We start from the raw sequence: 23,497 nt of genomic DNA on the forward strand, positions 1-23,497 counted from the left end.
AGTCAGAGTCTCCCTCTTAACGCCCTGGCTGGGATGCAGTGGCGTCATCATAGTTTGCTGCAATCTCAAACTCCTGAGCTCAAGTGATCCAGCTCAACCTCCTGACTAGTTGGGACTACAGACATACACTGCTGTGCCTGGCTTTTTTTTTTTTTCCTTTCTTTTTTAGTAAATAGCATCACAGGCACCATACTGGCTATTTCTTATAACTGTTCTTTTTTCTAATTTTCTGAAAAAATTGTGTGATGATACATTGTTCACTTCATACCTTTTGCCAAAATATTGAGGCCTTCAATTTTCTCAAGGGCCTTTCTTAATCTTTTTAAAAAAGTTAACTAATTTTTAATTGACAAACAAAAAGTTATATATATTTATGGTCTATAACATGTTTTGAAATATGTATGCATTGTGGAATGGCTAAATTGAGCTAATTACCATATGCATTTCTTCACATACTTACCATTTTTTGTGGTGACAACACTTAAAATCTACTCTTGGCAATTTTGAAATATGCAATACATTGTTATGAACTAGTCACTGTGTACAGCAGATCACTTGAACTTATTCCTGCTAACTGAAATTTTGTGTCCTTGGACCAACATCTCCCCAACTCCCCCCCCCCTTAATCTTTTAATATTCAAATAAATGATTCTTTTCTTGCAGGTCTTCATTTTTGTTAATCTCCTTTCTCAATTTTTAACTGGTCTGACCCTGCCAGATCTTCATTTGTTGGTGGTTTGATTGTGATTCGAAGACTTTTCTGTTGTCTGTTTCATTAGTTGAATGATATTTGGCATATTTTGCTAGAGGTAACTTTATTTTTATAGTCAGTTTGCCTTTATTACATTTTATTGTTGGATATTTTCAATGATTTTGAATTATGTGTATTTGTGTAGCTGGTAGAGAAAGCTAGATGTTGATTCAAAGAATTACTCTGTCAGATCAGGAATAGATTCTAGTGTTTTAAGTGGGGATGGGTATTTGACTAATTTTATAAGTTCATCAGAGAATGTTTTTGTGCTATGCTGGGTTTTCCTTGTATTACCTGCTGCAGGGACAAGAGTACTTGGGTAACAAAGATCCTCCTGTACCTTGCCTCTTTAGTTAGTTTATATGCTCAGTGGGCAGTTAGCATTTTATATTTCTTTGTATCCTCTGTAGAACACAGTACAGTGTTATTCTCAGTAAATTCTTACATATGTGGAATATCACTAGGTTTATGTAATACTTGTGTCCTCGCTATTGCCGTACTTGTTTAGATGTTAATCTTGAGGCTCAAACTTAATGCATTCAACAAACATGTTGAAATATACCAAGTGCCAGGAATTTCATTATACCAAGTGCTAGACATTGGGGGAGATAAAAGATAAATAAGACACAATCCCTATCCTTAGGGACCTTCAAACAGTGGGAGAGACAGACATAGTTAATTATAATGCAGTATGCTAAGGGCAATAATAGACCATGGAATGACATATGAACTCCTGGGTGGTCAAGGGAAGGTTTTACAGGAGTCGATATTTGAGCTAGTTCTGGAAGGATGGGATGAAGTTGAACAGTTGGTGGGTTTTGTGTATGTGTGGTAGGGTTTGGGACAGGAGTGATTGAGAGGAGGCTATTCAGGGCAGTAGGAACAGCATGTCTAAAGGTGTGGAAGCAGAAATTCATTCCAAAAATGTAGTTTGATTAAAGAAGTACAAGTAAGTGGTAGAAGATGGAGCAGGTAGAGCAGGATTGTGGTGTGCACATATTAGATTTTAATCAGTAAGCAGAAAGGACCATTAATCAGAGAAACAGCATGATCATATTTGTGACAGGTTATCCTGGCATCAAAGTTGGTCTCTGTCTTTTGCTTGTTTACAAGTGAAAGCAAATGTGACTCATCTAGAAGTTGGTTATCCTGGTCTGATGACGTGGGTTAAATGGGTTGTTAAATTACTATTTTGGATGAAGAATTTCTAGCAAAATTAGGCATTTATGGAAGATAGACTCTGAATATGATATCTGCTTTTTCAACTCTAAAATTAGTAGTTTTTTATTGATTGAAATTTCTTTTCAAATAGGCCTTTAGTGAGTTAGATTTATTCTTATAATCAGAGATTTAGCATCCTCTGTAGTCTCCAGTGGAGTACACAAATAATGATGAGATGATTTAGGAATGTTTCCTCCCTTCCTTCCTCCCTTTCTTCCTTCCCTCCCTCCCTCCCTCCTTCCCTGCAGTGGTGTTATAGCTCACTATAATCTCAAACTCCTGGGCTCAAGTGATCTCCTGCCTCAACCTCCCGAGTAGCTGGGACTACAGGTACATGCTACCACATCTGGCTAATTTTTAAATTTTTTCGTAGAGATGTGGTCTTGCTGTGTTGCTCAGGCTGGTCTTGAACTCCTGGCCTTAAGTGATACTCCTGCTTTGGCCTCCCAAACTGATAGAATTACAGGTGTGAGCGACCATGCCCGGCCTGTTTTGGATCTTTATATTAGTATTTTAGGAGAGGAGCAAGGAACAGCCACGCCTGATAGGCCAACTGAATATCTTACTAAGAAGACAGCCTTAAGGCAAGGTAACATGTGGTTGGTGGTTGTATTCGAAAAAAATAAAACAAAACAAAAAACTGGAGGAGGACTGGAAGTTGAAGGTAGGGGGACTGGAAGTTGAAGGCAGGGAAGGTAGAAATTAGGCAGGAAACCTCTTTTCATTACATACTTTTGTACAGTTGGAAATTTTTACTGTGCATGTATGCTAAAAAAAAAAAATTAGGTAAAAAGATTTTAACATTTCAGTTAGCGCAGGCAAAATAGTTTATATACCTCAAGTTTTATGATTCTGTACATATTTTTCCCTTTATAACCTTATACACCTGCTACAACGTGGATAAACCTTGAAGACATTCTAAGTGAAATAAACCAGACATAAAAAGACAAATATTGTATGATTCCTTAGAGCAGTTAAATTCAGAGACAGAAAGTAGGATGATGGTTGCCAGGGGCTGGGAGAGGGGGGTATAGGGAGTTAGTGTTAAATGGGTACACAATTTCAGTTTGAGAAGATGAAAAAGTTCTGGAGATGGATGGTCATGGTGGTTGCAAAGCATTGTGAATGTTCTTAATGCCACTGAACTGTACATTAAAAAAAGGTTAAAGTGGTAAATTGTACATTATATATTTTACCATGGGGAGAACAAGATGACTGATATTCATTAATTTGTATTTAAACTCTGGAGATAAAAAAAGGAATTTGATCTGGGTACCTGCCCTCAAGGAGCGATTTAGTCTAGTAATAGTGCATGACTAGTGGCTTTCAAGGAAATAGAGGCTTGAGTGGTAAGGAAATGGTGGTAGCTTATAAAAGGTTTGTAATGTGATAAAAATGTGATAAATTCTGGCAAAGTGGTTGTTAAGATTTCTCCACGATTTCAGTCTGATCGGGGAATGTTATTTTGTTCTGAAGCATCTACACAGCCTGAGAGCATGAATTTAAAAACCACTGGTCTAGGTAGAGACTTTGAGGTGCACAGATGGCGTGTTTGATCCCCCTCTATGTTGTAAGTTGAAAATTTGAGGCACAGAATAATGGGGTTATTTACGGGGCAGACGCGTTCAGCCTGGAATCAGATATAGGCTTGGGTTTGTTGCCAGAGCATATTGCTTTTTTTTTTTTGGGAGACAGAGTCTTGCTCTGTTGCTTAGGCAGGAAGTGTCGTGGTGTCAGCCTAGCTCACAGCAACCTCAAACTCCTGGGCTCGAGCCATCCTACTGCCTCAGCCTCCCGAGTAGCCGGGACTACAGGCATGCGCCACCATGCCCGGCTAATTTTTTTCTATATATTTTTAGTTGTCCAGATAATTTCTTTCTATTTTTAGTAGAGACGGGGTCTCGCTCTTGCTCAGGCTGGTCTCGAACTCCTGAGCTCAAACAATCCGCCCGCCTCGGCCTCCCAGAGTGCTAGGATTACAGGTGTGAGCCACCGCGCCCAGCCATACTGCTTTTTTTTTTTAAGAGGGCTTGAAGATGTAATTAGTATCTTATATTCTGAGCCTGCCGTAAAGCCACATTCTGAATTCTCAAGAGAATGTAATTGTTTAATGACCGTGTGACTACTCATAGCAGGTGATTGAAGTGTTTTTGTCTTTTAACTGTCATTTCGATGTTGACCCAATTAATAGTATTTATTGAGTACTTACTATGTGCTAAGCACTGTTTCAAGAACTTTACACGTATATTAATTTATTTAATTCACAACAACAATGCTGTGAAGTAGGATCCAGTTTTACAGATGAGAAAACAGAGATAATGAGATTTCATTCAGTAACCTAGTCAAAGTCTCACAACCAGTTGGTGGAGGAGCTGGGAATCAAACCTAAGCAGTCTGGTTTTACAGCCAGATAGGCTCATTATTATTGATTCAGCAGCTGCTTTGGAAATTGCATTCGGATGCATGATTACTAATTTTATTTGCCTTCCTGAGTTACTGGGCATAAATATTAAAAAATTGGCACTTTCTACCATTTGGGGCCCCTATAGTTTGGAGAATTACTGTTCACTAAGGGTTTATTCTTGTTGGCCATCTGCACTAAATACCTTTTTTAGGCAAATGATATAGAACCGAGGTTGGCAAACCTTTTCTCTGAAGGGCCAGATAATACTTTGGGCTTCGCTGGCCGAGAGGCAAAATTAAGGCTATTATTTTAGGTACTTAAATGATAAGAGAGAAAACAGATTTGCACAAAGTTTTTATTAGTGGAATTCAAAAAACAATAACCAGTACCATCTTTGTAATACAGGTCTGTTAGAAGAATGGAACTCTACTTTTGGGGGAATAACATTTCACTTAATTGGGGTTCAAAGTTAGCATTACCTGCCAAAATTGATGGCAAACGTTTATCTGTTAATGTGGATCTGTAGTGAAATCTTACATATGTCATCTTTGAAAATGTCTTCTCACACAAATAGATACTGCCAAATGCTAATATTAATCCATGAGCCTGTGATTTTAATAGAGCATATTTATCTTTTGGAAGACACAGTATTCTGTTAGATTCTTTCCTTGATATTAAATCTGCAGCAAAAACTAACTTCCACAGCTATTCAGTGTTCAATAACAGTGATAATAGTGGTTCAGGATTGTTCTTGTTGAGAAAAATTTCATGCTCAACCCTGAGCTTGAAAACCACGATAAAATGTCACCGCTTCTAGGCCATTGAACTGCTGGATAGTAGGGAAAGTCAGGATATTCACTTTCTATTTCTAACAAAAATTCACAGAATTGGTGATGGTTCGGGATATGAGGGTGAATTGAGAGCAAATGAAGGTCACTCTAGACAGTAATTTGATACATTCAAAAATTTTCTGCAAAGTACCTGCTGATGAATAGTACAGTAAATAACCCAGGCTTTAAATACCTTATATTTTCACAAGGTTTGTAAATGTGTCCAGCTAAGTCTTTTTCTACATGGATATTTTTACCACCATCATTTGCTTTCCTTTAAGTTGGGAATATGATTAATGCTTAGTTTGGTAATGCTGACATACTGTATTCTTGGCACATCTGTGGTGTCATGTCATAATAAACACAATGCTTTGCCATCAAATTCAGTAACAAAATAATCCACACTCCACATTTTGCCTTAAAAAGGTAATGTCAAAGTCCACTTTTCTTGTTTTGATGATATGGTGGGTATGCACTGGTAATTTAAAAATAAAAATAAAATGTGATATGGTGGTATGCATGGTACTTGAACTGCTGTTGAGTTGTAACTGTGTCACTGCAAGTTGTAGCAGAGCAAAGCAGTGAGAGCACTATAGCAGTCCCTGTTGCACAATTATCTATTTAATATATGTAAACGAATGAGCACAACTGTGTTCCAATACAACGATTTATGGACACAGAAATTGGAATTTCATGTGATTTTCACATATAATGAAATACTCCTTTGATTTTTTTTTTTTCCAACTATTTAAAAATGTAGAAATCATTCCTAGCTCATGGGTGTTACAAAAACAGACAGTGGGCTAGATTGGGCATATATGCTCAGTTTGCTGACCCCTAATGTAGAAGGCCCATTTGGAAGTATCTGTTTATTTGCTCAGCTGTCATAGTCTTATCAATTCTTAATATGTTTTTCAGTGGGGAGTGGTTGAGATTAAATTTTGTTGTTCATTGGATACTTTGGGTTAACTTGAATAGAAGACATTATCCTCTTTTGTTGACTTTTAAGTGCAGTCATGCTTTTGAAGCCAGAACACATTAGTCTTTAAGTGTTATGGAAACATGTTGTGCCTGGTGGTTTAAAGGACTAACTTTGACCTCAGGTTCACAGAAGTATGTAAGGTTATCCTTGTGTTTCCTTATGTTCTGTAGCTGTCAATAAAAGATTACTGGGGTGCCTGTGGTGAGATAAGAAAAAGAATTTTGATCTAGTTTACTATAGGAGATAGAAATGCTATGGTCCTAGAATATTATTATTTACCTTTTGTTTGGATTTAGGAACTACATTGTTATTTAAGGTGTAGTAGTATGTGGAACATGCAGTATTCTGGGCTATACTCTGGTCTCAGGCTGCGGTCCCCAACCCCTGGGCCACAGAGCTCCACTGTGCAGCACCCCCCCTCCTCCAGTCTGTGGAATAATTGTCTTCCGTGAAACTGGTCCCTGGTGCCAAAAAGGTTGCAGGCCACTGGTTTAAGGGACTCTTGTCCCTTTATCTAGATTGTTTTAGGCAATATCTACCAATTTCTTCTGTCCTTGGCCCATTAAAGTCTATTCTTCACTTCTTCACTCAATAGCCAATACATGTCACTGCAGTTTGTAGTATCTTAAAACATAATTCTGCTCATATTACTCCTATGCTCAAGACACTCCAGTGGCTGCCCACATTACCTAGAGGAAAACCAAAGTCCTTATGATGGCTTGCAAGGCCCTATCTGTTCATCCATGTCTCTGGCTTTGATCTACCAACAGCTCCCTGGCAACTTTTTGCATTGCAATTACTCTTATTTTTCTTTCTTCCTCAGATAAGCCAAGGATGTTTCTTCCCCAGGGTCTTTGCACTTGCTTTTTCCTCTGCTTGGACCCATCTGCCTTCAGATAAGGCACTCTTTCTATTCCAGTCTCTGCTCACTGTCTCATGAGAGAGGCTTCTCACAGCTTTACATAAAATTGTAATTCTTATTCTCCTGTGTCCCCATCTGCCCCCTAGAATGGAAGCTACAGGAATAATGGGACCTTTTAACTGTTTAATCTCCAGTGCCTAGAAAAGTGCCTGGCATGTAGTCAGTATTTAATAAATTTTCTTTTTTGTTAGATAAGTGGACAGTCAGTAATGTATAGAAGGGAAGAGGGTCTGTTGTCAGCAGTGTGGGGTCTCCTTGTTAATACACTGGTTTCTGGCCAAAAGAGGTAGGTAGAGCCGAAAAGTATGCCTGTGGCTGGCTAGATGACATAGGACAAGCTGGTGGTGGAGGGTGTACAAACTGTGGTAGCAGGGATCACTGAGGGCTTCAGGGGTCTCCTTACTGTCGTAGAATAACAAGGCCACAGCCTCTGATTTGCCTCTCGACCCGTCACAACAATGTAAAATTGAAGACTTGTTGGAATGATAAAATTCTTGCTAGTATCTGAGAATCAATTAATAGTAAGGAAACATGATGGGGTGGTAAAATGAAGATTTTTGTATGTGTGCTTTTGCCATCTGGTTAGAGTTTGAAGAACAGCAACAGGAGTAGTTTGCTTCTTTAATTCAGCATGCTATAGAGTAAGAGCAGTTTTCAGTCTTGTAGCAGTCATGGGATTTCCCTCATTAGGCAAGCTGACTGATGTGAACCCCTTGTGCCATTGGAGTTAGGAAGGACATTTTGGCTACTGTAACCTAGGACACATTCTACGAATAAACTGCAGGAAAACATGCAAAAGTATTTGAAAGAATGAATTTTTGAAAGTGCTATGTTTTTACTATTATCAACTAAGTAAATATATATCAACATTGTCATTAATTTGATAAAGGGTATAACTGAATACTACTTTCATCTGGATATAAAAAAAGTCTTATCCTGTTAATAATTTTAAGAGGCTTTTATTGGCTCTTTGTAATGTTAATTATCTGATTACCTTTGGTATGGGTCAAGAATTTATTGCTTGGGTATTTGGTTTACTCAGCAAACACATATTAGTGTTAGTCATATAAAGAGTTTACAGCCCAGTGGGGGAACTGACATATTAACAGATATAATGAGACAAGTGTTAGGGGAGACGATTAACATATAATGAGACAAATGTAAGGAGAGACACATCCAGGGTAACATAGAGGGCAGTACCTAACCCAGCCTGGGAGAGCCAGGGACAGCTTGCTGGAGGAGATTCTCATAGGAATGAGTACAAGTTTGGTTGAAAGGGAAGGGGGCATTGTAGTCTGAGGATTGTGCATGTACAAACGGTTTGGATATCATAGCTTAAGGAAATACATTCCTTCCCTGGCTAAATAAGCAAGGATTCAGCTATGTACAAACCACAGGGTTTCCGGGAAAGCTAAGGTGGGTAGCCTGTGCTGTTCGATTGATTGAATGCTGAGTAAGTGGAAGAAAGATTAAGGTCAAGACAGCGTCTTTGGGTTATTTGATCTTGTATGCCTAACTACTTTATAGTAATATGAATGAATAACAAAGCTTTAATAAGCCAGGAGTGAGGACATTAACTGTTTACATGAGCTTGCTGGTCTTGGAACTTGGTTTTCCTATTTTTTTGGATAATGCTTCACATAGCTTTCATGTACGACCATATTCACAGATCTGAGAATATATAGACAACTGGAGCAGAAAGAGTTTGTGTGTGTGTGTGTATGGAGAGTTACTTTACCTTGAAATGTATTTGTTAAATTTAGTTCAGCATACCTCAGTTAAATTTTTTCTTATTTCAAACATCTGATTCTTGTCAAGCTTACCAGGTTGAATTATGGAGCTTGTGAATTAGTTTTGCATAATGAAAATCCTACCACCTGAAATATTGCCAGTGAAAGTATCAGGTTACAAGAAGGAAGGTTTTAGCTTTCCATACTGTAGTAGGTTGGATGGATGAAAATGTGTGTGAGAGAGACAGACCTTCAGGCCAGTATACTTTGAGAGACGCCTGTGTCCACTTGGAGTGAATTTGAGCGCTAAAGTAGAGGTTTTGCTTACAGATTTCAAGCATAAGTAATGGACTCTGTAAGGTCTGGGCAGCCATTTTATCACTGCTTATTTCCTCTCATTTCAGAAGTGTATCCTGACGTATAAATTGGAGAAACCAGTGGCGCTGCCAATATTCTTTTGAGGTAGTGTCTGGGATCCAGTGCAATTTGAATCATTGTTCACATAAGGTAAATGCATGGTGGTAAAAGGAATTAATAACTTCACTGATTTATAAAACCATTCTTACATTAAGAATTGATTATCTAGAAGATCCCTTAATGGAAGTTCTGGGTTGTCAGGAAGCAGTATTTGAAAAAGATCAGCCATAAACTTGACGCATGTATAATCATTGTTAATATTTTGGGGGAACAATCTTTTTTCATGGATATTTTACATGAATATGTGTATGTTCAATCAAAATTAGGATTGTATTTTTTGTCACCTGATTCTTGTTAACAAGAACAAGGTTTTCCCCTCTTTGCATTTTTTTGATGATTTGTAGCATTTCATCATGAATGTGCCATACAACTTAGGTAACTAGTCCCTTTTTGGTGGACTTTTAGGCTTTCCCTTCATTTTTCCCTATCATATACATAACTGGTGGACATGAATAAATTCTTATGTGCATTTGATTTCTTCCCACAGTACATTTTCTTAAGTTTTAAAAGCATTTGACATATTTCTTTGTACTTAAAAATAACTTTTAATACATGTGCAAAAATACTATATCTAGACATACCAGACCATTAGCTGTGCAGGGCTTTTTATGAAAAACAGCAATCTCTCCCCACTTCCCTTCCCAGTCCCAAGAAATTATTTTCAACTCTTTACTGTTTCTTTTGATATTACCTCTAAATAATAAGCTGCTTTTGCTTTTCAGTGTTTGGTTTTATCTTTTAACCCACCCCTTTGAAAGTGGCAGTTTTTGGTAGGCTTGCCCAGCCAACTCACATACCTATACTGTCACTCTGGTTATAATGTGATTTTGGTCAAGGCAGTATTCGTAGTTAACAATATTATGATTACATGTAGCTTATTCACAGCCCAGTCACTTTGCATGCTGTGGTTACTTTTCCTTTTTTGCAGAACTGTTTGTATTCTCTGTTGTTAATAATTATCTTTTTGTCTGTTTTATCGGTAATTCCTCTCTAAACTCTAGCCAGAATGCCTCTGAGCATTTTGGCTGTGCTGTAAGTTTTATTTTCTTGGATCTGCCTTCTGATCTGCTCCATTCTGGCAGTGTGCTCTCAGCACTGTGCAGCTGTCGTCACCATCCTGATGATGGGTCATCATCCTGATGATTTTTCCTACTTCTTTTCGACTGGATACCATTATCTTTCCCCATTTCTTTTTCTTTCTTGATTCAATCCTTTGTTTTGGAGGAGAACCTGTATCTGTTAGCTTTCTGAGAAAAGGGTACACAAGAGGTAAATTTTTTAGACATTGCACGTATAAAAATGCCTATATTCTGTCCCTAATATTGATAATTAGTTTGGCCAGGTATAGAATTTTAGTTGGGAAATAATTTTCCTTTAGAATTTCGAAGATACTTCTCCACTCTTGGTGACATGTCAGTTGCCTTTGCATATAACCTACATGTAACCTCTGAAACTTTTAGACCTCTTTGTCTTAGTATTCTCAAATTTCATAATGATGTTCTTGATGTGGCTGTTTTCATCCGGTGTCCTGACTGACCACTTGGTGAACCAAAATTTATGTTCCTCAGTTCTGGGAAATTTTCTGGAATAATGTCTTTGATTTTTCACCCCTTTATTTTCTCTATTCTTTTTCTAGAATTATTATTTGGATGTTGAATCTTTGGGACTGATCCTGTACTTTTATTTTTGTTTTTCCTGCTATTTACATCTCTCTGTTTTTGTTCTACTTCCTGGGAGGTTTCCTTGGCTGTGTTTTCCAACCTTCTGTTGTATTTTTTTCACTTATGCTCTTATTTTTTTAATTTCCAAGAGCTCCCTTTTGTTCTAACTGAATGAAGCAGCATGGTAAAAGAGCATAATATTTAAGATTGTAGATAGTTTCTTCATATTAAAGTGGAGGTGGCAATAAATAGTATCTCCCTCATAGAGTGTTATGAGTTAAGTGAATTTATATATGTAAAGCATTTAGAGTACTACCTCGTTATTCTTCTGTTATTGTTATTACATTTCTGTCCTTTTATGATATGATGGATACAATATCTTTTTTTTTGTTTTACCTATTTCTACACATAGCATTGATGATACAGTATCTTTCATGAGCAAATTGATGATTTTTTTTTTTTTTTTTTTTTGAGACAGAGTCTCACTCTTTTGCCCGGGCTAGAGTGAGTGCTGTGGCATCAGCCTAGCTCACAGCAACCTCAAACTCCTGGGCTCAAGTGATCCTTCTGCCTTAGCCTCCCGAGTAGCTGGGATTACAGGCATGCGCCACCATGCCCGGCTAATTTTTTCTATATATTTTTAGTTGTCTGATTAATTTCTTTCTATTTTTAGTAGAGACAGGGTCTTGCTCTTGCTCAGGCTGATTTCAAACTCCTGAGCTCAAACAATTCACCTGCCTCGGCCTCCCAGAGTGCTAGGATTACAGGCGTGAGCCACCGTGCGCGGCCCAAATTGATGATTTTTAATAGGCTTGCTTAGACAGGTCAATCAAATAGTCACTAATGTTTTCTTTTGTAATGGCTTACTTTTTTTTTCTTTAATATACCTGGACTTTTATTTCTCTTTATGGTAAGAAGTAGGGATCTAATGTTTTGTACTAAGTAGTTAATCGTTTGTCCTATTTACTGATTTATCCTTCATTTCTCTACTGATTTCTAAAGCCATTTTTATAAGAGTGTATTATAGGTTATATTTTGTAGACTTTGTGCTTTTGTTCCATTTATCTTTCTAATCTTGCGCCAGTACTCAACGTTGAATTATTGTAGCCTTATATCATCTTTAAACACTTAGTGATGGCCAGGCATAGTGGCTCATGCCTGTCTGTAATCTTAGCACTCTGGAAGGCCAAGGGGGGAGGATTGCTTGAGGTCAGGAGTTTGAGACTAGCCTGAGCAAGAGTGAGACCCTGTCTCTACTAAAAATAGAAAAAATTAGCTGGGCGTCGTGGTACACACCTGTAGTCCCGGCTACTTGGGGGGCTGAGGCAGGAGAATCACTTGAGCCCAGGAGTTTGAGGTTGCTATGAGCTAGGCTGACGCCATGGCAAAAAAAAAAAACACACATACACACACACACACACACACACACAAAAAACAAAACAAAAAAAAACTTAGTGATACAAGCCTTTCTTCCCTCTTCAGCCTCACCTGGTTTTCGTTTTTTTTTTTTTTTGAAACAGATCTCTCTCTTTTACCCAGGCCGAAATGCAGTGGTGCCATTATAGTTCACTGCAGCCTCGAACTCCTGGGCTTAAGAGATCCTTTTGCCTCAGCCTTTCAGGTAGCTAGGACTATAGGCACGTGCCACTACACCTGGCTAATTTTTTTTTTCTTTTTGAGACAGTCTTGCTCTGTTGCCCAGGATAGAACACACTGTCTTTATCATAGCTCACTGCAACCTCAAACTCCTGGGCTCGAGCGATCCTCCTGCCTTTGCATCCCAAAGTGCTGGGATTACAGGTGTGAGCCACTTTGCCCAGCTGCCATAGTTATTTTTATCTACAGAAATATAGCAGTTTTTCTAAGTGTCTTAAGTATTGGAAATTAGAAAATTAAAACCAGAGTCTGGCCATCTGTAGTCCCAGCCACTTGGGAGGCTTAGGTAGGAGGATCACTTGAGCCCAGGAATTCGAGGTTGCAGTGAGTTCTGATGATTCTACTACACTAGCTGGGCTACAGAGCAAGACTCTGTCTCAACAACAAAAAAAGAAAAACTAGAAAGACATGGACGTAGGAAGCCAGTTGCACAGTTTTTTTTTAAATAAGCGTACTGGATTTTAGCCTAAGATTTTTATCTTTAAGACTGCTTTTCATTTTTTTATTCATTCAGTTAGTAGACACTTGGGTACTTGTTGTTGTGCTTGTTCTTTATACTAGGAATACCAACAGTGAGCAAGACAGGATCCTTGTTCTTGGGGAGCTTACATTCTATTTGGGGGAGGCAGACAAGATTATTTCAGATTTTCTCAAGTGTTAGGAAGGAAATACGACTGTAAGATTACTTTGGGGAGGTTTCATTTTATGGGATACTAAAAGGAAGACCTTTCCTTTTAAATGGGTGAATAGCTGAGATCTGAAGGATGAGAAAGAAGCCAGCCATGCAGTGAAACTGAGGAAGGGTATTTATGTGGCGGGAATGGTGAGTGAGACTAACATGTCTGGCTTGTTCAAGGAACAGAAAAAAGGCTGTTGTGGCTGGGGTAGGGAGATTGAATGAGGGAGAGAGTGGTTTGAGATGATGCTGGAGAAGTAGGCAGGGGCCAGATAATTTAGAATCTTGATAACTGTGGCAAGCCAGAGCTTTCATATACAAATCTGATGAATTAAGGCTGGGCGCGGTGGCTCACGCCTGTAATCCTAGCACTCTGGGAGGCCGAGGTGGGGGGATCGTTTCAGCTCAGGAGTTCGAGACCAGCCTGAGCAAGAGCGAGACCCCCGTCTCTACTAAAAATAGAAAGAAATTGGCCGGACAACTACAAATATATAGATAAAATTAGCTGGGCATGGTGGCGCATGCCTGTAGTCTCAGTTACTGGGGAGGCTGAGGCAGAAGGATTGCTTGAGCCCAGGAGTTTGAGGTTGCTGTGAGATAGGCTGACGCCATACCACTCTAGCCCGGGCAACAGAGCGAGACACTGTTTCAAAAAATAAATAAAAAAAAAATAAAAAAACCCCAAATCTGATGAATTAAGTTTTGTTCCTTTTTTTTTTTTTTTTTAAAGATGGAGTCTCACTGTGTTGCCCAGGTTAGATTGAAATTCCTGAGTTCAAGCGATACTCCCTCCTTAGCCTATCAGTTTTGTTCCTTTTTAAAACCAAAGATAAGATGTTCTGGGAAATAATTAGACCCATTTCTATAGGTATTTCATATGCCGTTCCTGAAGTAAATCCCAGAGTCCTCTGGTCTGGGATTGCACCGATCACACGTGTCTGTACTAAGTCTGATGGAATGTTCGGATCTACCTGAGTTTGGAGTAGTTGAGTTGTCTCTAAAGTTATATAGCTTTGGGTAGTACCTTAATTAATTTTAAATGGAAGCAACAGGTTGAATTCTCCTTGATTTCTTTTCTTTTATAGACTTAGACGATTAGTAAGATCCAAAATGGTAGTAGATCTTAAGTCATTTTTGGTCTCTTATGTAGAATTGTACATACATTTAAGACTCACCCGCCCACCCCCCGCAACTCATCTGTTGAAGTACAGTTGTAAATGGAAAGATACCAGGCAGTTCTCGCGTCAAGAAGGTCTTAGTAGATAGAGATTAGAGACTGCAAAAATAAATAACAAATTTAAAAGTTATTGGATATTATTGGATTGGGATCAAAACTTAAGCATTTGAAAAGACATAATCATTGTCCTTTAGGACAGTGCTGCCCAATAGATGTCTAATGTGAGCCACATGTAATTTAAAATTTTCTAGTCATCATATTTTTTTAAAAAAATCAGATGAAATTAATTTTAATGAAGTATTTTATTTAATATATCCAACATATTCTTATTTCAACATGTAACAAATGTAAAAAATAGTTGATGAGATATTTTACATTGTATTTTTTATACTAAGTCTTTGAAATCTCTTATTTTATATCTACAGCTCATTTTAGTTCAGACCAGCCACATTTCAAGTGCTCAGTAGCCACGTGTAGTATTGGATAGTGCAGTTCTAATAGTTATCTGAAGAAACAGATAAGCTAATATAATTAAGTTACTGAACGATATCCTGCCATATTCCATACATAATATAAAGCATTGATGTGTTAGCATATAACAAAATAAACTTATATACTTTTTTCCCCTCTAAACCTCTGTGTGATAGACTTTTTTGGGGAAGATGATTTGATCTTTAAAAGACCAATGTCTGTAAAAGATGGCAGGCAACTTATTTCTCCTAAAATCGTTGTAAACAAGCTTTATGTGGAACTCTGTGTAACAGTGGATATCTGTGTATCAGTGGTGGGGATGATTACTTGATATAGAGAGACCACAATCCTAGTCTTTGGAATCTTCAAAGAATGCCTGCTGCCTACTGGTTCTAATTCCCTTTCTAGGTTTCCTGAATTAGAATATTGATTGATGGACTTTTTTTTTAGTGCTTTGTGGGTGATTGCAATGTGTACCAGTGTTCACCCCAAGGCCTTAGTAATAATTTCATTTTAAAAAATAGTTGTGTCAGAGCTGGTTGCTTAATTTAGTTTTAAAAAGGTTTACCATAATGAGAGCTGGAAGGAAATTGTAGGTCGTTAGTTAACATAGGTTATAGTGTTTTTATTAAGTTAGGAAAGCTGAGGCTTTCTGTAAGAAATGAGAAGAAAATATTCCCCAATGTTAGGTAATACACACTTATTTGAAGTGGGAACTAAAATTGCTGTAACCCTCCCTGAGGGATAGAGGAGCCTCTGGAGTTAATTGAAGATTTTTTAAGCTGCCAACCCTGCTGTTCATTCTGTTTCCCTAATGATGATACATTAATTGCATAGATGATCCTGAGCTTAATAGACACCCATTGAGTAAATTCTCAGGAGCTACCGCAAGTTGCCTACATTGGAGATACTGTGATGAAAAAGTTGTAAATGAACTTTTAGCTTGCTATCGATTTTCCCTGCCAATATCCAGCATCAAAGGGATTTGTCTTCCAAACGTGAATATGACCTTTTGACCTATGTCTTCCTTGATAATATGACCTTTTCTTTTAGTGTGTACCTCTTCAGTGTGACACATGCCAGTTTAGCCAGTAAAGGTATTGCTCTGTGGGCTGGGCGCAGTGGCTCACACCTGCAATCTCAGCACTTTGGGGGCGCCAAGGCAGGAGGATTGCTTGAGGCCGGGAGTTGAAGACCAGCCTTGGCAATATAGTGAGACCCTGCCTTTTTTTTTTTTTTTTCCTGTAGAGAGTCTCCCTCTGTCACCCTGGGTAGAGTGCAGTGGTATCATTGTAGCTCACTGCAACCTCGAACTCCTGGGCTCAAGCGATCCTCCTGCCTCAGCTTCCTGAGTAGCTGGGACTACAGGCTGGCACCATGATGCCTGGCTAATTTTTCCTTTTTCTTTCTTTCTTTTTTTTTTTTAGTAGACCCAGGGTTTCGCTTCTGCTCTGGCTGGTCTCTAACTCCTGAGCTCAAGCAATCCTCCTGCCTTGGCCTCCCAGAGTGCTTGGATTACAGGCATGAGCCATGATGCCCAGCCTACTTTGCCTTTACAAAAAATTAAAAAAATTAGCCAGGTATAGTGGAACACACCTGTAATCCTAGCTATTTGGGAGACTGAGGCAGGAGCATTGCTTGAGCACAGGAGTTTGAGGCTGCAGTAAACCATGATTGCACCACTGTACTCCAGCCAGGGCAACAGAGTGAGACTCTTGTCTATAAAAATAAATAAATAAATAACCACTTTATTTCTCTGTATAGGTAGTTACCTGATTACTTATTAATTATAGGCAAGTAAATAGTAAGAAAATAGAATCGGTGATGAACTTTGTTTATTCCCGGGGAAGTTCCTAAATATCTAAGTATCTCCCTCTGCCCAATTTGGGGCTGTAGCTAAACATAGTTTAAGATGTGAACTCAACCTGTTGTGCGCTAGGTACTTTGTATATACTTATTTAATTCCCATGGCAGTCCTATGAGGTGTAGGTCATATTTCAGAGATTGAGAGAGTAAGTATTTTGTCCACTTAATGGATGGCAGAGCCAAGATTTGAACCCAGTTCTTTTGTGCTGCCAAAGCCACTATTTACTGCAGAACCTGGCCCAGTATTATAAAGTGACTCCCTGGGGATCTGTCCATATGGACAGGGAATTTTAGATTGATAATTTGCCTTAGCATGTTCCCTCAATTAATGCCCATCTTTATGCCCCTCTTAAAGTAACATTATATTATGGAAAACACTGAATGGAACCTGGATTCTGGTCTCAGCTTGGTTGCTTACTGCGTAATGGGATTATGGGTTCCCTTTCTATCTAGCAGGGATTTCCCAGTGTTCTAGCTCCTGTGATCTTAACTGTGACATATGGGTACCATTACCCCTATCTTTTTTTTTTTTTTTTTTAATAAATTCTCTGTTTGAGAATAGTTTAAGATTTATAGAAAATTGTGAAGATAGTAGAGGTCCTTTATCTGCTAGGGCTGCTGTAACAGAGTGTCACAAACTGGTTGGCTTAAACAGCAGCAATTTTACTGTCTCACAGCTCTGGAGGCTGGAAGTTCAAAGTCAAGATGTTGGCAGAATTGGTTCCTTCTGAGAGTTGTGAGGAAGGTTCTGTTCCAGGCCCCTCCTTGGCTTATAGATGGCTAGTCTTCTCCCTGTGTCTCTTTGCATTGTCTTCCCTATACATGTCTCTGTCTCCAAATTTTCCTTTTTTATAAGGACACCAGTCATGTACCTCCAGGCCCTAACTCCACATGAGGTCACATTCTGAGGTAGTGGGTAGGACTTCAGCATATGAATTGGGTAGGTGAGTGGGCCACAATTTAACCTATAACAGTTCCTATATACCCCATGTCCAGTTCCCCTGTATTTAACATCTTACATTAGCATGATAATGAATCAATATTGATATGTTATTATTAACTGAAGTGTTTATCCCTATTATTAACACATAAGAAAACTTCAGTTTAAAGAGAGGGTGCAACTTGGAAAAGATCCTACAACTAATAATCTTTCTGACTTGACTTTGGTGCTTTTTACGTAGTTCACCAAAGCAAAAGAAAACTTCCAAAGTCACATTATGAGCCTGAAAAGGTTAAAAAATAATTTTATACCTATAATTACAATAGCACAGGGAACTTGTCTTTTCTGTTTGCTGCGTCTAGCACACATGGCACAGTGTGCATTATATCAACACTTATGTTCAATAAGTGTTGATATAATGAATAGAAGAATGCTCTTGGCACTTGCTGGACCATGATATTTTTGAAGTATATAGTCCAGTCTTTCACCAAAACAACTATAAAGTACAGTGGTTATGAAACCTGCTTTAAAGAGAAAACTAATTTTTAAATTGTGAATGATTGTGTTATTTACCTTTCCTGTAAGCACCTCTTAGTACGGTATCCTGTTTGTGTTCGTGAAGCCCAACCTACTACATATCCTGAAATGGTTAGAAGTAATGTGTCCAGTATTAATCAACATTTAATAAATGAATAAACCACAGAGATTACTTTCTTAAAGTCCTCCCCAAATTCCTCTCATTCCAAGTCTCTTCCTTTTGCTGTGACATTATGAGATAAACTGTATACTTAATAACCCAGGTGCTTGCAAATAAAGTTGAGTTTACTAACCTATGCACTTCTTATCCCTTCAGAATACCTCTAGGAAGCATTTTTATAATAAAAATTAGTGTGTAAAATTTTTTGCATACATTTCTCACAGTTTACCCCCTCTTTGCTTTTTCAAGCTGGTGACTTGAGACCTAAGTTTATTATTTGTGTGTGTGGGTTTTTTTTTCTAAGAAGTTTCGAACATCGATTGACTAAAATTATGTTACTTTCTGTGAATATCTATAATATCTCAGCAATGTTAAGACTTCCATATGTTTTAAATTTTGATTGAGGAGAAATATGTCAGTTTGGATGAAGGAATGAATAAAGGTGTTTACTATTATAATCTTAAATTATTGAGTATTTTCTCTGATGTTGAAAACAGTAAAGAAAAAAGCTTTTTGTAAACCCTGATTCCCGTGTGGAAATCAGCCTCGAAATAATTAGTGCCCCTCTGCCTGCTATATTCTGTGCCCTGTGGAAAATACGTATCTCATTGAGTTTTTCCTGCCTTTCCAATAATTGAGAAGTAATGTCCTGTCCCTTTAAAAAGTAGATGATGGAAGAAGTGGAGTTTGCTGTATGATAGGACCAGAAACGAATTCAGTCGCTGAAAAGCAGGAAGGAAATGTGACCTCTTGTTGGCTCTGATGGAAGAAGCCAGCAGTAGCACAATGTCCCTCACTCTAGTAGGATGCTGTGGTAGAGCACTGACTCTCAACTCCGCGAACTTACCTTTCCCAAGTGAGGTTGGTGCTGCCCGAATTTGGTGTAGGTGGATAGCCCCAGATGTGAGTGGCAAGTTCAGGTGCAGTCAGAAGGTAAGTAGCCAAGTCCCTGAAGAATTAATATCTATTTTCAGGCCGATTAGCTTTTTTTAAAAGGGGAGGGTAAATTATGGCATGGATCTTAAATGATTTCTTCCACAGTAAATTTCAGAGTTGGTGGAATGAATGTGTGTGAGTGGGATATAATTCTCCTTTAAAAGCAAAAAAATTAACCATTACCACTTAATTTCATTTTTAGGACTTGTCTGAAGTAGTAAGGAGGAATGACCTGCCCTGTTTGTGCAAACTTCTAAGTTTTTTTGGTCAACCATAGAGCTATTACAAACCGTCATTTTATTGATGAAAAAATAGGCTTAGAGAGGTAAAAGCTTTTCCTAATAAGGGTTTTGGGTTTATTTAGGAACATTAGTTTAGTTTTGGTGTATTTCTCTCATTTAAGGAGCCTGAATGCTTGCTTGGCACCAGTTGTGTTTTTCAACCTTTCATTGCACACCAGTGACAGTGAGAAAGATCAGTTGTGCTTTTTCCCAGGGGTCTTGATATTTTGGGGGAGAAGAAAGAGGAAAGAAAGCAGTTTGCAGTAGACAAATAGGAGGCCAGATCAGCATCTGTTGTTACTAGTTAACTGATACTTGGGCTTGAAAGGGAGGTAAGTCAAAGAGGTGGGGGCTGTAGCGGCTCATGCCTGTAATCCCAGCACTCTGGGAGGCCAGGGTGGGAGAATCGCTTGAGCCCAGGAGTTTGAGATTGCAGGGAGCTGTGATTACGCCACTGCACTCCAGCCTGGGAGACAGAGTGAGACTCTGTCCCCCCCCGCCTCCCCCCAAAAGAAGAAGAGGTTGGGTAGACAAGAGCCTGTATTACCCACACACTCACAGTATGCCGGGCGTGTGGTGGTTTTTGGAGACTAAGCGCTGTCAGAACTGGTCTGTTTTACAAACCCAAAACATCCAAAGTGAGTAGCAGTACTCTTATTATAGAAAGGAATTACCCCTTTTCCTCAAGTTTGAGGTGACAACAAAAAGTCATGTCATTTTTTCTTCTTTTGCTCTGCAGTTTAGTATGAATTTTCTCAGAGACAGATAAACTCAGTTGCTCCTGTTTGTCATCCAAAGAAATACTAGGACTAGAAAAGGAAGAACAAAAATTGACTTTTTGGAGGACTTGGAATTGAACCTGTATGGAAAAGAGCTGGCCCAGTACTTCCCACATTGGCAGTATTATGCCAGGTGTGCCATTCCTTAATTGCTGGCCTTTAAACTGCTTCAGAGCTTATTGTTAGGAAAAATCATCCATGTGTCCAACATGAGTTTTTTTAATGTAGAGAAAACTGTACACAGAATTCAGTCTTATGTTTTTGCAGTTACCCTGATAAAGAACCAAGGGCCAAGTATTGATTTTCTGAGGGGTTGGGCTTTACTGGCCATCCCTTAACCCTCCAGCTTCTGAACAGAGTAGTGTCTTGTGCTGAATTTTTTCATTCAAGTTTGTCAGCCTGGTTCCGTCTTTGAATTTTCTTCCAGCCAACAACTAGAAGGAAGGACAGTTGAGAATTTGTTTCGTAAATCAATGCATTGTTCATAAGTGAATTAAAATATGTGTTTTCGCTAATAGGAGTTATTTTCTGGAAGTTGATAGTAAGACCGGCATAAAAGCACATTCGTAAAAAACTACAATGTCAAATATTTCCTTAAATGTCAAACAAACAGTTGAAGTGAGCTCACAGTTTTTGCAATGGATTTTTGGCTCCACAGAGCCTTAGCTTTTTGGGATCGCTAATGAAAAAAAAGTAGCTTATTAATGTGTGTTTTCTCCTCTGTCATAATTTTCTCAGCAGTTATAAAGTAGTTACATTTCTAAAAACAAGCTGATGGAACAGCCCACAGTGGAAATGGTATTTTGGACTGCTTGGTGTCCTGTAACTAGGATATAGTTTAAGATTGCACTTTGGAGTTTACTTTAAATTTGTTTGAGTTTAAATCAGGATGTTATTTGCTGTAAATGATTTTCTTAGACTTGTTTGCAGAACATACACAGAGGAGCATGGCAAGAGCCATTTGCATTCCTTCATTGCTTATCTCCTTTTTAAAATCAGGAAAATCTGATTTTGGGGCGGTGTGGGGGAGTGGGAAAGATGCTACAGAGACAGGCAGTATCCACCCGAAGTTGTTAGGAATTTGACCAAGAATATAGCTCACCTGCAGGGTATTGATAATTTTTGAAGCTGAATGATGGGTACACTTGGGTTCCTTATACGTTCTTTTTACTTTTGTATATGTTTGAATCAATACTTCTATAATAAAATTTTTTTAAAAAAAAATAGAATCCATTTGGCTATGAGGCAGGTCCTTCTTAACCTTCTTTAAAGCTATAGAAGAACAAAATAACCTCATTGCAATAAGGTTTCCAAAATGGACTTTGAGTAGTTAAAATACGGTTTTGTTTATTTAGGTTTGTGAGGAAATTGCTATTTTAGATTTTTTTTTTTTTTTAAAGATAGGGACTTACTCTGTCACCCAGGCTGGAAGTGTACTGGCTCACTGTAGCCTCAAACTCCTGGACTCAGGAATCCTCTTGCCTCAGCCTCCTGAGTAACTGGGACTATAGACCTGCACTCCCAGCTTAATGGACGTAGTTTTGAATTGATTTTACATATTAGGAAGGCTTTGGGTCTGTTTTTGTTTTAGGTTATTGTTTTTAGCTTATAGTATGTTTGTTTGCCTTTTTTATTTGCTTGACTAGTAAATCCTCTTTCTATAAAAATAATCAGTTAAGGCTTTTCTGAGAAGACCTTTTTGAATATGAGCCTATTAATTATGGACTAAAGGATAATAGTGTAGTTTATATGTAGCGTGGCCATTTTGGGCTGGCCAAGTTGGGCCCTCCAGGGTAGCCTGTTGAGGGGTTCTCTTTGGCATTGCTTAGTTCTGGGAACCTAACCCCCTGCTAAATATAACCTCTTAATAGGCTACTCTCAGGGTTCTAAACATAGGTCAAATTATAGTACGTACTCCCAAAATGTTTGTTTTGGTGAATTCAGCAGACACCGATCACATGCTGTGCACAATGCTGGAATAGTCACTAGAGACACAGAGAAGAAACTAACAGTCCAGGGTGAGGAGGTGAAAGGAGCGATTTAAGTCTTCCTTATCTTTAAATGTTTTTGATTTGGAGAGTCTTGCTTTGGCCTTTGTTGCCAATATTTCTTTTTCTTGGAGTTGAAAAATAAGATGTATTTTTAATGGTATAAAAGCCATGTAATTATATAAAACTACAATTTTGTTTTCTTTTAAGTAACATGCACCTGTTCTTCCAAGGAGCGTTGATCTGCTTGGTAATTAGACAAGTAGTTTGGGTCCAGAAGGCTTGGGCTTTGAAAAGGATGATGGGTTTGGGCTATCCTCTCAAGTGGCTCTGCAGAACAGTTTGAGAATGAACTGTTGTTAGAAGCGACGGAATTGTATCTGAAATGATTTCAAAAGGCTGTTTGAAATTCTGCCCTTCAGTTTTAAATTAAAAGGGGGAAGAAATAAATAGAATAACAGTTGTATAAATAAAAGATAGAGGGCATCTTGTAGCTGAAAAGTGGTTTGTGAAAAAGGACTTCAGGGCTCACCCTGAATCAACATGTGGTGTGGCTTCCAGAAAGAGAAATCCTAGGATGCATTAATAGTGTCTAAATAGTTCTTTGTTAGGCCACATTTGGAGAATTACATTAAATGCAGAGTGTCCTAGCAAGGAAGGACAAACTAGGATTGATTCAGGGGCAAACAAGGTAATATGTGGATATGAAAACATGTCATCTGAGAAATGTCAGAAAGTTGAGGATAGGATCATATATATGCCAGGCCCTTTAAGTGGAAGTTTTGGAACTAGGCTCTGTATTTCTGCATCCTTAACATGCTAAGTATTGATTAGTACTTGTTCAATTAGTGCATTCTTTTATAATGCTGGTGTAGGAAAATGGTTCCTTTACCTACATTAATTGTGAGAAGACTTTTTTAATCCAAAATAGTTATTTTTGAGGGGACATGTTTTTACCTGAGGCATATTTTATATCTATGAGCTGTATCCATGTTATGCCACAGTTCTTCTTAGGGACTGAACTTTTTTGTAGCGCTCTGAGTGAAACGGCT

General features: G+C 38.3%; 1 protein-coding gene across 1 annotated transcript in view; it reads left to right on the top strand.

The window, feature by feature from the left end:
- THRAP3 (thyroid hormone receptor associated protein 3) overlaps window positions 1-23,497 on the top strand; it is a 54,770-nt gene that overhangs the window by 9,869 nt on the left and 21,404 nt on the right. The window contains exon 2 of the mRNA XM_012642284.1: window positions 9,245-9,347. The gene's annotated coding sequence lies outside the window, so the exon portion shown is untranslated. The remainder of the gene's footprint in view (window positions 1-9,244; window positions 9,348-23,497) is intronic.

This window comes from Propithecus coquereli, unplaced genomic scaffold (genome assembly GCF_000956105.1).
Source record: "Propithecus coquereli isolate 6110/MARCELLA unplaced genomic scaffold, Pcoq_1.0 Scaffold178, whole genome shotgun sequence".
In the NCBI taxonomy this organism is placed as follows: Eukaryota; Metazoa; Chordata; class Mammalia; order Primates; family Indriidae; genus Propithecus; species Propithecus coquereli.